The sequence below is a fragment of the Lactuca virosa genome, chromosome 3, assembly GCF_052849685.1.
Source record: "Lactuca virosa cultivar CGN04683 chromosome 3, Lactuca_virosa_CGN04683_v6, whole genome shotgun sequence".
NCBI classification, from domain to species: domain Eukaryota; kingdom Viridiplantae; phylum Streptophyta; class Magnoliopsida; order Asterales; family Asteraceae; genus Lactuca; species Lactuca virosa.
The window spans coordinates 46363949-46377514 of record NC_136428.1 but is presented as its reverse complement, the minus strand read 5'-3'; the positions used below and the strand labels follow the sequence as shown (position 1 = coordinate 46377514).

General features: G+C 35.8%; 1 long non-coding RNA gene across 1 annotated transcript; it reads left to right on the top strand.

The window, feature by feature from the left end:
* Positions 1 to 8858: 8858 nt before the first annotated feature.
* LOC145162294 (uncharacterized) lies at positions 8859 to 10233 on the top strand. Its single transcript, XR_013739023.1, has 4 exons — positions 8859 to 8965; positions 9080 to 9198; positions 9308 to 9527; positions 10136 to 10233. It is a non-coding gene; the product is annotated as an uncharacterized LOC145162294 (long non-coding RNA).
* The last annotated feature ends 3333 nt before the right edge of the window (positions 10234 to 13566 follow it).

Genomic DNA, 13566 nt, shown 5'->3' with positions numbered 1-13566 from the left:
TTAAAAAAAACTTGTTATTTATAAAAAGGTTTTCGCATTATTACTTGTAAATTCGTTGAAGCTAATTGTGAGACACGTCTTCGTGTACTTACCTAAGTACCAAAGGAAGTCTACTCTTAAGAACCAGAGTCTCCTGAAGGGAGAGCGTGATTTTGTGTATAGATCTATACGAGATTGACAATCCCGCACCCTGACTGTTAGCTACAGTTTGACCGACATGTTTGCGGGTCACAAACGTCATTTTTTTTGATATTGACTAACGATTCATGTAATATCAGGTTATCCGTCATATTAGTATGGTTATAAGAACTCACAAGAAGAAAACAACAATATATTTACGTAGTAATATACTTTTCCAAAACAGTTTCAAGGGATATTAACTATATGATCACTCAGTATATACAATAGGGTTAAATAAAATTGAAGTTCGGTAGACAGTGGAATGTGTGATTTCCGCCTCATTTCCTGTTCCTTGTTTGGTTGTGGGCTTAGGGCAGATTCACCCATTCAACTATCTGTCCGATCTCGGTTATATACAACTCGTATGTATTAAGTGATCATAGGAGGGTAGTATCGTCGCATCAAGTTTTCATGGCAAACAAATCGTTAACTAGTTAACTTATAAACAAAACTAGATACCATTAAAATAAGTATATTAAATATATTTGTGCTTTTCGGTCTTAGAACAATTAAGACTACAAATCGGTTTTATAGAAAATATAATATTTTCTATGATAAATATCGTTATTTTGAAGGTAAACAGTTTCGATTTAACTTTCTGAAAACAATAACAATTATTACTGAAAACAATGTTTTACAAAAGAGTAAGTGGAACTAGGAACATATTTAGAAAAGGTTCAACACTTATTTATAAACTAGTATAACATAAACGACCTTAAATGGTTAATTCTATAATTCCTTAGTTTATACATCAGAGTTATATCTAAATAATATCCGATAGGCAGTGGAATGTGTGACTTCCGCCTTATTTCTTGTTCCTTGTTTGGTTGTGGGCTTAGGGCAGATTCACACATTCAACTGTCCGTTCGATATTAGGTTATATATAGTTAGTATAAACTAAATGATTATAGAAGGAACTATTGTGGTTACCATTTTAATAGAGAATCATTAATGTTAATTCTGTGATTACTTGATGAATACATTAGGATTATATATAATAAAGATCCCGTAAACAATGGAATGTGTGACTTCCGCCTCATTTTCTGTTCCTTGTTTGGTTGTGGGCTTAGGGCAGATTCACACATTCAACCGTCTAATCGATCTGTCTTATATATAATTTGGATTCACTAAATGATCATAGAAGGAATAACTACAGTCATATTACTTATTAAGAAAATATAGGATATTTTGGAGGAACATGCGACCTTTTCCCAAGAACAAAGAGTATACTTTTTATAACAAAAATACTTATGAACTCACCAACTTTAATGTTGACACTTTTTCAAATCACTTGTATTCTCAAGAACGTTAGTAGATAGGTACCCTCTCAGGCGCTGCGAAAACGGAGTTTTACGTCTTAACTTTTGCTATAGTTTTAATGTAAATTATGAAATGTTTTGAACATAATATAAACTTTATATTATTAATACGATGGTTGTTGTTACTTTGGTTACTATGATGCATGTGTTGTGATACTTAACATGACGTCCTCCGCCCCCGAATGTTTCCGCAGTTCCGGTTTGGGGGTGTGACATTATCGGGTCAAGTACATACCAATTATAGTTATGGGCTTAGACACCTAATCCAACAAAAAATGCCAATAGTGGATAGGTGCGTGTAATATATTATTGACAATGATATACCCATCGGCCCAGATTTGTCAAGCTCTCATCAGCGTATGGTACATTATGCTGAATCATAAAACTTATGTAAGGGCAAGAATGGATTGGTGTGTGTGATAGCCTACGGTACATAGACTAACCATTAGCACAGACTTTGAAAATTTTATTAGTGTGTGGTTTTACACAGTGAATCATCAAGTTCTCTATTAGAAGACTTGTAGAGATAATGGATTGTTTTAGTCACGCTGAGGTGAAATCAGCGTGAATCGATAACAGTTTAACTCATGAACATGAAGTGGTTTAAACTTCCGTATCATGAAGTATGTTGCAATCTAAAATCAAAGATTCACCATTAAATCATAATGGTACCATGTCATACCTCAAACTAGGAGGTCAAGGACATGAACAACCCTTTGTCATTTAAGGATCAGACAAGTAACTCTTTCGTTGATGACTATGCAATCAGGGTAAGCCATTGGGTTTTTTCTCAATGTTTTAGTAGAACATGAGACTTGATGCATACGGCAAGCATGCTTCCAGGGACAGGGTCAAGTAAATATGATTAAATTAAAATAATAAACACCCAGCCTTTTTATCAATATTTTTTTTATTTGGACCAGACAATCTTACTTTGAGAGTTTAGACAATGCTAGAGAATCAGCGTGAGAGGGTGACTCAATGTTCTCACCAGACGGTCTCGCTGATGAGAAAGTTAGAGAGATTTTGTCACATACAACAACATGCTGCTAGGGACGAGGATGTGTCAAAAGTTGCATACTAGGCTCAAAATTTCCACCGTCGTATTCCTTTACAAAATGGCACAAAAGAATACACAATATTAGAATACAAACAAAAGAATTAGTCAAACAAGAAAATAGTTTAAATAGGGAAAAATGTTCAGCTTTTTCAGAAAGGTGATAAAGACTCGTTCCATCAAAGCTTTGGAATGGAATGGTCATTAATGCATTTCTAATTTTCAAGATCTCTACCACTTGAGTTTTTGGCTATAAAAGAGAACAAACAAGATGAAGCATATCACACAAAAACAACCTAATTCATAGTAAACAAAGAGAGAGAGAGAGAGAGAGAGAGAGAGAGAGAGAGAGAGAGAGAGAGAGAGAGAGAGAGAATGCCTTTAATCGTTGAGGTTCTGTAGATTGATTCCAAACTTCATGTTCACCAAGAACAAAAGAAGAACATGAACCAGTCTTTGTAACCAACGAGTTAGAGGGATCCAATATTTGTAACTTTGTAGTTATGAGATTCACCAAGACAAAACTCGAAGGTTCCATACATTGAGATCCCCAATGGAAGAGAAGGTGGGATCACTTTCTTGTTGAAAATGCCTTTGGATCTTTGAGGTGATGAAGTTGTAGTGACAGTATCTCTAAAAATTAGTTGTTCTAGGTCACCTAACTTCATCTCATCCCATTGAACCAGAAATAGGATGTTCAAGATAGAAGAGATATGTGTCCAGAAGAACATCCTTTGGCATAGTTAACCCCCATATGGTCTCATCGACATGAAGCAACATGTCAATCAGCGTGTGCATCAGCGTTAGTGAGAGGGCAGTTGGTGCTGAAGAAAAGATGTAGAGTTAGTGTCAACTAGCCCTACAAGGAGAGTGATGCATTCAAGAAATGACATGTTGATACCTTCAAAGTAGATAAGTCGAATAAGGTCACTACTGATAGAGAAGATCATGTAGGAAATGTTAGAAGAAAAATATACAATGTATACTCCTTTGGTAAAACAAAAGAAAATTTTAATGCACAAAAAGATATAGTAAATAAATAATAAAAAATAGCAGCTTATGTTCCAAGTTTAAAAAAGTAGAATAGCATAAAACAAAAATAAAGTATCAGCGTCAAAACCAACAAATCAAACCATATAAATATCGTTCTCCCTGAGAGCAGAATGCACGATTTTGTTTTTAGAATCAAACACTTTTCCCACATGAGGGTTGAAAAGTACTTTGTAACCAGCGTCACAAAGTTGACTGATGGATATGAAGTTGTCTTTCCGACCTTCTACATAAAACACGTCCTCCAGCTTAATCGTCCTGGATTTAAAAATTCCAATGTCTGTAACAGCTCTTCCACTATTGTCACCAAAGGTTACCATTGGACCATCCTTCTCTGTAAAATCTGTTAAGAGGGACTTGTAACCGGTCAAGTGTCTAGAGCTTCAACTGTCTAGGTACCAAGTTTTACCTAGATTTGGACTTGATCCTTTACCATCGTGAGAACCATCAGCATCACGGATGCCATCAAGGGAATCATTGACAAGTGCCATGAGACCCTTAATAGTTAGCCCCTTATCTTCAGATGTCACCTCTTCATCCACCCATTCTTCATGATCCTCTTGTTTTGCAATGAAAGCTTTTGGCAGAGAGATGTTTTCCTTCTTAATATGAGCCACCAACTTCTTGTACAAGACTTCATAGTTCTCAGGACTTTGGGCTTCTTTCTTCTCTTTGCAGTCCCTGGAAAAATGATCAGGGCTACCACAATTAAAGCGATCACCTGAGTTTCTCTTCTTAAAAGTGGATCTCCTTGTTGAACTGCTCCCCTTGAACTGAGCTCTTCTAATCCCGTTTGCTTTGCTTTCTTCGTAGTGCTTGACACTAAGTGCAGCGCTGGAAAAAAGCTCATCGGTGAGATCTTCATTACTTTCTTCACCCTGATCTGAATTATCTAAGTCGTTGATGTGCTTCACTGTTTCCTTTAGAGACGCCAAGGCAACATACTTTTCCTTGTTTGAGTCCTCCATGATTTCTTTATGAATAGCTTTGGTCTCTTCATAATTTCACTGATTACCGAACAAAGAATCCAGATCCATGGTATCGATCTTCTCACAGTTCTTAAGAACATCCGCGTGATGTTCCCAGATTTTTCCAAGAGAATGAAGAAACTTTAGAACCAACTGTGATGAGTGCTTGACGATTCCTAGCCTACGCATATCATTAACCAAACAGTTAAACCTATTGAAGGTTTGGTTAAGAGACTCACCTTGTTGAGCAAAGAAATGCTCGTATCTCCGATTAAGATTGTTGATGGTCGTAGCCTGGATTTCCATAGTGCCTTCATAAACCACTGTCAGCGTGTCCGTCATCCATTGGGCTGATTCACAATTATGTATGAGATGATACACGTGGTATGGAAAAGACTTTCCAATAGCAGCCATGACTTTTACCTCAAGACCAAGCGGTCTTTTATCATCGTCATCATAACTCGTCTCTGGCTTTTACTTCAGGGGGTCAACGGGAGCGCTGTTGACCATGGGTTGGTACATAGGAACATGGGGACCTTTTTCAACAATATTTCTCATCTCATAGTGCATGGTTTCAAGAACCACCATGGCCTTGGTTTTCCACATGGAGAATTTGTGTTAATCGAAGGGAGGAATTTTGTTGAGACTAAAGGATTTGGAATTGCTTGAAGTCGACATGATTACTTGAGTGTATCACAAACCCGCTCTGATACCAATTGAAGGTTTGTATCGATTAGATACACTTCAAGTATGAATAACAAACATAAAAATAGTCTAAGCAAAATAATAAACAGAAAGTAAAACACTTAGAAGTTTTCCAAATTGTTCTTTCACAAAGAAAGAGTTTTGTCTTCACCAAGAAGACTGGTTTGTCACAAAGATGATTGACACAAAGCGACGATCACAACATTAGGGTTTGCCCTAATGTTGTATATATACTAATCTATACATGTATATACCTTGCTTCAAGGGATTGCGTCTAATCTATACTAAGAACCGATCTTATCATAAAGATATCAAATCTATGATCTATGTTATTCTTATCTATATCATTATCTAATATACAAAAGATTACAATTAGATAAATAAACTGTAAGCTGACGCTGATAAGATTCATATGCTAGCCCTATAGATGTAGTAGACGTCAGTGCTGATCTATCAATGTGTCGTGTGTTTGACTCATCAGATCATAATGTGTGACCTTACATAGAATGTAAACTGTGAACTTGAATAATAGAAAGCACATTACAACTTCTTACGCACATGATCTAATAAATAACGCTCAAGAAAACTCACACAAAGAAATATGTAGGGAAACATCTATCAACTTTTTAACCCGACTACTCTAACATATATGTCTATATAGATGGTAATAGGTTACGTACACATGAAAAAGAATCTTTCCTGTTCAGTTTAGATTGTAATTCATTGACACGTCAACAATGACATGTCGTCCTTGGAAGCATTTGTCTTGAGAATATGGTGTAATTTATAACTTACAATCTTGATGGTAGATGGAATTGAACAACTATCCAATATTTGCAAACACACATTTACAATGGGTAAATGATGCATAGTTAGTGTATGACAATGTTAAATGGACATAACAGTGAACAATAAATGGTACAGAAGATTTGTTTTCACCTTATATACATCTAATACATGGGTTAAACTTAGATTGATGTCTATTCTGACTAATGGTTTAAGTCGGTACTAAAGAATATTAACAAGCTTTAATATTATTTGATTTTCCAAAATGTTTGGTTAAAATAAGTTCTTTAGTCAAACCCAGTCTTACTAATTTAACATAAACAAACTCTTAGATTATATTGAATGACCGTATAAAGTTTAATAAAAAAAGCTCCAAACGATACTCATTTCTTTTCATAGGCTTGAATGTGTGAAAGTATGGATTTCATGTTTACAATGAGAACTAACCTATCGTTCAACCATATTGTTTGTTACTAATTCTAATCCTTAAAACGAGTTCAAATTTCAAGATTAAAATAACGTAACTAGAATTTACCTAGTCTAAGTAGACAACATAAACAAATTAAGAATTCAAGTAATTTTATCCATATGAAACATGAATTACTAAACAACAAATTGTTTTCAACATCATTTCAAAGAGATTAACAACATTTTAGATGAAGTACGAACTAAAACCGAAAATTTCATTTTTAGCCGATCATGGTTAGAAAAAATCCAACAAAGTAAGAATTTGCAATGTTTAAAGCAATGATTTAACTTCTAAATCGTAAACTCTTAGTAAGACTTTACTCGACCAAGTTGAATTTTACTCTGATTTCTCTCAACTACCAAAAAAGCATTAGATCAACAAAGTTTCTTGCATTCGACCGATTGAATTTCGTGACTAAGATCCATTCGACCGATAGAATTTCATGATTAAGATCCATTCGAACGATTGGATTTCATGATTAAGACCCATTCTAGGCTTCTATAATTCCTGAAAAACATCAAAACTTACAAAAACTATCTGATCCACCAATTCAAATAATATATATGAAAATAGTGAAAATACACATATTTAATGCTATAATCACTACAAAAAACACTTTTACGACGTGCAAAACACGTCACTCATTGATTTATGTTACGCAAAAGGGAGTGACATTAAAAAAGTGTCATCTCTTCAAAAAATTTAAGGATTTAGGTCACGCATTGTTGCGTGCCCTTAAATTAGTGTCATAAGAGAAAAATTAAAAACATGGAGGGCGCTGTATCTTAAATATGCGTCCTCTATAAGTGTCGCTTTATAATTTTAATGAACGCGCGTTTAGGAGATATGGCGGGAAATGAAATCCCCAAAAAATTAAAACCCCGCCTGTTGCGTCTCCTCTTTCTCCTTCTCCTTTGTGTGTTCTCCTCCTTCTCCTTCGTGTGCTTTCCCTTTTGTTTATCTCAAACCATGCTTGAATTTCACCATATAATTTATCCTCTCCTCCAGCCGACAACCTTCACTCTCTCCTTCTCCTTTTCTCTGCAAACCCTAATCCGCCTCTACCACTACTGAATCCCTTTTGTTTATCCTTAAGGAATAAGGCAACCAAGCTCGTATCTCAGATCAGGTACTCCGACGTGGAGTTAACCCCGACACGTCAGATGCAGCTCGATACTCTCTCTCCAGAGCTCTCCGCGACGACCTCGAACTCGCTAGAAAATTCCTCGTCTATAGTCGTTGGAACATCTACAAGAACCAATAGTTGTCGCGGAAGATGGAGAAGGTCGACAAGAAGATATCGAGGTTCTTACAAAGCCCTCTTCGGGCTCAAGTCCTCGCTGACATGCATCACATGAGATTCGAGACCACCGAGTGGTTTGATCGACTTGAGAGCTCCGCTTGGAGGCGAGAGTAGCGGATCGGGTCCATGAAAATCGGAGGAGGCGGTGAAGGATGGTGGTTGGAGGAGGCGATGAATAAGATGAACGAGGAAGAGAAATATGAGGGTGGTTTGGAAAAGGTTGGAATGGAGCTGGGGAAGAGGAAAGTTAAGGGTATGCTTCACTCCTAACTTCCTTTTCCTTTTTTTTGCTGCCTCTAAAGTGTTCGACGAAATGCTTCTGTGGTGTTTCTGTTTTAGGCAACTTTAATAATGAGATCTTGTTCCTGAATGTATCTTAGTCTCCAAAGGTATAACAACTAAGGCAAGATATTTGGTGGTTTCTTTCAAGAAGCAAACTCAATGGGAGTTATGTGACCGGGATTGCCCTATTAGGTACACACATCACATAAATTTGTATATTTATCAACATGAAGAATAATTCAAGAAGCCTACTTGTATTTTATTCCATATTTTTTCTGCCTTATTTGTAAAACCGCAGCTCCTTTGGAGATCATTGCTTAACTGGGAGTCGTTGGGGTTTCTCTTGTGGACCATAGACCAAAAGAGCTTGCGTACTTTTTCCTAGAGAGGGTTTTTGTATCTTATTCAACTGGTTATGATATTGGGACCACAAGTAGGTTCAATTTGATACTCGACCATCTCTAGCTTGACAACCAACTTCCTTTGACATATATGCATGTGCTTTTGGCACCTGAAGAAGCCTCTGATATGAATCACCATGTTTTCAAAATGACAATTACAACATGAAATGAGACCCCTGATGGTATCCAGGTCTACCCATACATCTACATACGGGTAATCAGTAAGTCCCTTTTGTCTTTAAACTTCCCTATATATATGGAAGGTAGTTCTGATACATAATAAAGTTTTGTTGTTAATATTATTGTAGGTAACTGACAAAATTTGGAGGATAAACATTCATGAGCCAATTATCTGGGCTTCGGTAGAGTTGTTCTGAAATGTTCAACATGATCGTCTCCCTCAAACATCAAGTGTGGCACAAGTTGATCCATAGATCCGTGTCAAGTAATAAATCTTCTATAATGACTTATTGTTAACAATACATGTAATATCAAGTTAGTTGTGGTTGTGCAAACAAAATGGTAACACCATCTTTTTCTTTTTTTACATTCCTAATAGATGTTTCAGAAGTCTGGCTAAAATTATCCTTCGAAACTGCACCGACTTAAAGACCTCATGGTGTTTTAGGTGTATAGAGTCCCATACTCTCATCAATTAGGAATGCATTCAAACTTCAGGTCAAATAATTGAACTCCGTGGATACAGCCACTCTATTTTGTAGTGGCATTATTTTACCACTTATTGCTGAATAGCACTGGAACTCATGAAAAGGTATTTTATGTGCAGCTCCACCTGAGGAAAGTAATGCACAAAGACAGATATATGACAAAATCTTCAGTTATTCCTGCCATTGGTAACCGCATCTGGAGAGATCTTATGCATAATCCTCTACATTTAATTTTCTCTCTGTGGATGTCTTGGGTATGACAGGCTCCACTTTGGCTTCCCTAAGTAAAGGATTCGCTGAGCTCTCTACAGATGGACAGTTTCTACAACTGCACTCAAAGTAGGATTGACTTTTTTTTGCCCTCGTCAATCATTATTACTATAAAGATCCCACCTATTTTATGTTCAATTTTTTCTTTTTTTCAGTGAAACTTTTTAAAGATTACACACTAATTAATATGCATATGACTATAGAATTGTGATCCTTTTGGAATTTCGAAAATAGTACCAGTGTCCTTCAGCTCATGAAACTTAATTGCAACCCTTCTTAATTTGTATAAATGACCGAAATACCCTTTCAAAACCTATTATTAAAATTGCAGTATGCTGCTTTCTTTCTTATCTGTTATTAAGTTTTGTAACTTGTTTAACATTTATTTGATAATTTGTTGACGTGTGTGGATAAATTTATGTATGCTAATATGCATAAATTCATCTTTTTACCTAAAGATAGTCTTAAAGAGGTACTTAATCTCAAAGAATGAACTTTCACTCTTCCAAGAAACTGTATTGACCCGAATTCCCAATTTTCCAACTCTTAAAGAGGCACTTAATCTCATACATTGAGCCCTAGGATTGGTTGTAAAGAACTAGATCTTAGGAGACTTGAAGTTGTTTTGAAATCATTTTGTTATATTAATTGCAATTTGCATATATAATACTTTCAAGGGCCTTCTAGCCAATGGGTAGATGTAATGAAGATGAAAAGAGCTATTCATGAGAAGATCATTAATAAAGTAAATCAACAACACTCAAACACTCAAGCAGCAAAGGTGAATCCCATATTTATTTCTTTTCATTCAAACATTTTCAGCAATCAATATAGTTCAAATCATTGATTTAATTAATGTGCTTAATATTTTTTTTTCCAATTCTTTATTCTTTTATGCGATGAACAACGGTGACCGTGTGTCAGCTAGTCGGAAGGTATTTTCAAATATATGTTTTTTTATTTTTTTTTATTAATTTTTAGTTCTAAAAATATGTTTGTACTATTTAATTTACTTGTGTGTATATATAGATAATAACAGAGAGTGGTAAAAAAGGGAAGGCGAAAAAAGCAGGAATATATAAAAGATGGAAAGAAAAGTCACACAATAAGATATCTTTTCAAGGATCAAACAATGAAGGTAGTAGCGGTAGTGGCACTATGGAATCTACAAGTCTCAAAGGTATGAAAAGCATGTTAGAATGTTAGAATGAAATAGTTTTCGTCTAAATTAAATGATGGCGATGTCTTCTGGTTATTTATTTTGAACTTATGAATTACAGGGGCAGTTTGGTCACAAACTGTTAAAGTCACTTATTTTCAACCAAAAAACAATTATATACAAGGGCAGTTTGGTCACAAAATGTTAAAGTCATTCATTTTTAACTAACAAAGTTTCATATGGGGGTAGCTTGGTCACAAACTGTTAAAGTCACTCATTTATTTTCTAAGTGTACATGACAAACAACATGTTCACTAGGCTCAATCCATTCCTTCAAATCAACCAACACATGATAATGGAATGTAGTGATCCATTCCATTGCATTACTTTGTTCAATTCATTCCTTTGTTTCCATTCCAGCAAACTGAACAAAAATGGGTGTAGTATTCACCGTAAGTTATGAAACTATGGTTCTCTATATTTGAACAAGAGTTAATTGAAAAAAAAACAAACACTGACATTTTGACTCCAAAGAGGATGTTGTTGCTGCTTGTGAAATTGTTAATTGCAATAGTGTTGAGGTCCAATGCCAGGTATGGCATACATCATTTCTGGTGTATTGTGAGATTGAATTGTAGTACTAATATTATTGATTATTGAATAGTTCTACAATTATGGGGGGTGGCTATTGACTATTGGCATCTTTGGATTTTGTTGATGATGCCAATTATAGGGTACAACCCCTACTATTTCAATGGACAACTCAGCAGGTTGCCAACTGTACTTGAGCAAGGATTCTTTAGAGGCTTCTATAACAACAAGAAGGTGTTCCTTAATAGAAATGTAGTATTAGGTTATATAGGTAGGGAAAACCTCTTAATAGTAATGTACAATCAAATCCCCTTAATACCAATGTATTACAATTTTTTGACATGATGTTATTGGATGAAATTGATTGTTTTGGTATATATTTGTTTCCATATTTTTGTATTATGCGTAAATGAGTATCGTAAAGACGTGTCGTAAATGTATATCGAAAATGGTTGCTGAAGTTTATGACACGCAAATGCGTGTCATCTTCTTTTATGACAGGGGATTTAATGATACGCAATGCGTGTCGTAAACGCGCGTCGTAAGGTACGACATGCAAATGCGTGTCGTAAACACGCGTCGAAAATGTGTGTCGTTCGTAAATGCGCGTCGTAAATAGACGACGTACAAAAGCGTGTCGTCTCTCGTTATGACAGGTCCTTCCTTGACACGCATTTGCGCGTTGTCTGAGCGTTTTACGCACACATTGCGCGTCGTAAAAGGCTGTTTCTCTAGTAGTGAATGTTATATAAATACATGAAATAAACGTGCTAAAAGATGCATAATGTCCCTTAAAAACACCAAAACTCAAGCATTACATAGATGAAATTTTTATTATTATTAGGAGTGTCCTTGTCATCTTTACATAACTGCCACAAGGAGATCTTTACTTACCAAGTTCATAACTTTCTATTCCATATCATAAGTTTTAAGTATTAATCCACTTAGGTTACAATCATAACTGACTTACATCCTATACACTCTTCTTATGCATTCTCACTTTCCACCTATATATTGGGTGGAAGTTCTTTATATGACAACTCACCTTCTCAACCTCACACCATCTATCTGTATTAATAATCGAATTCCTTTCTATAAGCTTTTCAACAAAAAAGCCTACATTCTCTCACACTTATGTGTTGAGTACTTATGATACCCTTTCCTCTCACCCCCATAAACTTGTGCCTAGACCGACACGTTGCATATTCCTTAGCTACCCATCCAACCATTGTGATTACTGATGTCTTGATCTCTCTACCCACAAGATCATTATCTCCTATCACATCATTTTTGAAGAGACATCCTTTCTTTTTTGCTCCATGTCACCTAACCAATCATCTCCTCACATGTTTTAGATCAACTTGATCATTCTACTCCTATCCCTCGGCCCTTCCTTGAAATGAAGACCACTACACCCCCTTCATGTCCTAACACTTATCTTTTCTCTGTCTTGGATCCACCTCGACCATCCAATAATCCTCCCTCTTCCCCTCACAATCTCGACCTCCTCATCCCTAAACACTCTCCTCTTTCACTTTATGGTTAGTAAAACCCAACAAGGAATCTCAAAACTCGTTTCTTACATCAATATTCACACCAGAGCTGAATCCCCATGCCTATCACATATCCATGTGCTTTGTGCCTCAAATTGGACCATTGCCATGAAGTACGAAATGATGCTCTTACTTATAACAAGACATGGATTATTATATTGACGCCCATAGAGGAAAATATTGTTCGGTCTATGTAGCTGTTTAAAAAGAAGTAGAAAGTATATGACTCTCTTGACATGTATCAAGACTGTTTAGTGGAAAATAAGAAGACTCAGCGGTTCAGATTGACTGTGATGAGACATTTAGCGTGGTTATTAAACTAGAAATGATTAGGTTTCATGATTCAGACCACCTTGACTATGTCTGCATATTATGTAAATCCTTATATGGATTAAAGCAAACCTTGAGAGTCTGGTTTCATCGATTCACATCGTATATCACACATATTGGATTTTCTTATAGCGAATCCGATTCTTCGTTGTTTATATTTAAACAAGGAAAAAACATTGCCTATCTGATTGTATATGATGATTACATTCTTCCTAAAATCATCTTCTATGGATATTCTGATGCGTATCATCACCTCCTTGTCTTCATAATTTGTTATGACTTATATGGGCAGCCTCTCGTATGTCCTTGGTATTGCGGTGACTAGGGATAAATCCATTTTTTCCTATCCCATCGCATATATGCCCCCGAGTTACTTCAGCGTGCCAACATGTCAGATTGCAATCCTTGCCAGAAACCAACTAATACTTAATCAGTGCTAGATATCTCGGCTTCTCCAATATTAGGCCCTTTTTTA